This window comes from Populus nigra, chromosome 2 (genome assembly GCF_951802175.1).
Source record: "Populus nigra chromosome 2, ddPopNigr1.1, whole genome shotgun sequence".
Classification (NCBI taxonomy): domain Eukaryota; kingdom Viridiplantae; phylum Streptophyta; class Magnoliopsida; order Malpighiales; family Salicaceae; genus Populus; species Populus nigra.
The window spans coordinates 21,937,184-21,939,683 of NC_084853.1; positions in this window are offsets into that span (position 1 = coordinate 21,937,184).

The window sequence follows — 2,500 nt, forward strand, 5'->3', positions numbered from 1 at the left end:
CCCAGGCCCTCAGGCCCCAGCGCCCCAGCGCCCAGCGCGGGCGGGCGCGCGCGCGCGTGTGGTCTTTGAGGGGCGCCGGCCTGGTGGCTCCCTAAAGAGCAATAAGTGTCATTGCAGCTCTGGCAGGGGGAGACACTACTAGGTCCCAGCTGTCACCCCCCCTCTAAAAAATTCATTTCTTGGTATTTTGAGCTGAAATTTTGCACAGAGGTTGGCAAAAATCCAATCCACCTTCATTAATTTTCCCAGAATTTTTCGAGGTCGGGAAGTATTTGTTTTAATTTTCCTACCATTAGAAATCGAGTAAATCCGCAAAACTAGGAACCGGCCCGGAATGACCCCAAATTCAGTGGGCAGCCTCATAAAAATATGGCTGATTTTACTGGATTGGTTTCATGTGGAAAGCACGACGTTTTCTTGTAGGAATGCGGGAACCCCGGCAGCTCGCCTGCCGCGGCCAGCGACGTCGGGGACGCTGGCCTGCGCTGTCGAGCCCGCGAGGGCTGTCTCCGCGGCAGGCCCCCCCTGAACGGGGCACGACAGGCCACCGCGCTGGCTCGTCCAGCGTCGACAGTCCCTCGTCCAGGTTTCAGATCGCGCCAAGTCGAACCCATGACCTGCTCAAGCCATCGTGCGCTGCCGAATTCGCATCTGCGTGTAGGCTGCCATTCCACGCGGCAGCCCCTGTTTTCGTCAGCGTGCCCCCCTGACGAATTTTCCTGCCTGGCCCAGTCCAGCGTCCAGCCCCTGTTCGTCGAAAAATCTGCGCTGCCGATTTTCCACGCGGCAGCCCCTCTTTTCGTCAGCGTGCCCCCCTGACGAATTTTCCTGCCTGGCCCGGCCAGTCCAGCCCCTGTTCGTCGAAAAATCTGCGCTGCCGATTTTCCACGCGGCAGCCCCTCTTTTCGTCAGCGTGCCCCCCTGACGAATTTTCCTGCCTGGCCCGGCCGGTCCAGCATCCAGCCCCTGTTCGTCGAAAAATCTGCGCTGCCGATTTTCCACGCGGCAGCCCCTGTTTTCCTCAGCGTGCCCCCCTGACGAATGTTCGTCGAAAAATCTGCGCTGCCGATTTTCCACGCGGCAGCCCCTCTTTTCGTCAGCGTGCCCCCCTGACGAATGTTCGTCGAAAAATCTGCGCTGCCGATTTTCCACGCGGCAGCCCCTCTTTTCGTCAGCGTGCCCCCTGACGAATTTTCCTGCCTGGCCCAGTCCAGCGTCCAGCCCCTGTTCGTCGAAAAATCTGCGCTGCCGATTTTCCACGCGGCAGCCCCTCTTTTCGTCAGCGTGCCCCCCTGACGAATTTTCCTGCCTGGCCCGGCCGGTCCAGCCCCTGTTCGTCGAAAAATCTGCGCTGCCGATTTTCCACTCCGCAGCCCCTGTTTTCGTCAGCGTGCCCCCCTGACGAATTTTCCTGCCTGGCCCGGCCAGTCCAGCGCCCAGCCCCTGTTCGTCGAAAAATCTGCGCTGCCGATTTTCCCCGACGAACCTGCAGCTGCACAAATCCGCGCTGCCACTGCCCCATTGTCTGGACCAACAGTCTTTTCCATCAAGCCCTGGACTATAAATCGTCCAGACTCATCGCCAGCACCCGCTGCCGATTCTGCCGACTTTGCCGATTTCGTCGGCGCTGCCGATTCCAACACTGCCCGCCGTGCCTGAACCAGCGCTGTTTCGTCAGCGTGTCCCCTTGACGAATTTCCCTGCCTGGCCTGGACAGTCCATCTTCCAGCCCATGTTCATCGAAAAATCTGCGCTGCCGATTTCCCCGATGAACCTGCAGCTGCACAAATCTGTGCTGCCGATTTCCCCCCCTGTCGGCATGGCTGCCGCTGCCCCGATGTCCAGACCAACAGTCTTTTTTGTCGACTTTGCCGATTTTGTCCGCGCTGCCGATTCCAACACTACCCCCTGCATCCAAACCAGCATTGTTTCGTCAGCTCTTCCCCTGACGATTTTAGCCCTGTAACAAACAGTAGGCCTCCAATCCCGCCAACGGGAGCCAAGTTGATAGGGAAGAGAATTGAATGACGCGCCTGGTCCTCGCACCCCGCCACCCGAGGGGCCTTTTTCCCGGCAGCCTCTGAAAAACTCTAGCTTTCACGGTCCTCGCCGCCCCTCACCACCATGGCAGGCCTCTAATCCCACCCATCAGCAGTTGTAGCCGATAGGGCAGTGATTTGAATGACGCGTCGCGGGCCTCCGGGTCATCTCACCCGGCCATTAATTGGAGCGTTTTTGGCTGGCCGAGGATGGGGGGATGGATCTCTTCTTCCGAAAAAGCAAACAGTACATCGGGAGTTATGTTGACGGGGCATGGAATTGAATGACCCGTCGCGGGCCGCCGGGTCATCTCACCCGGCCATCCCGGGGAGCGTTTTTCCCGGCAGCATCGGGGAAACTCTTGCTTTCACTGCCCGCTGCCCAAGTCCCCACTCGAATCGGCCCCCCGCGCCAACAAGCCAACGCTGCCGAATCGGCAGACACTGCTGCCGAATCTGCC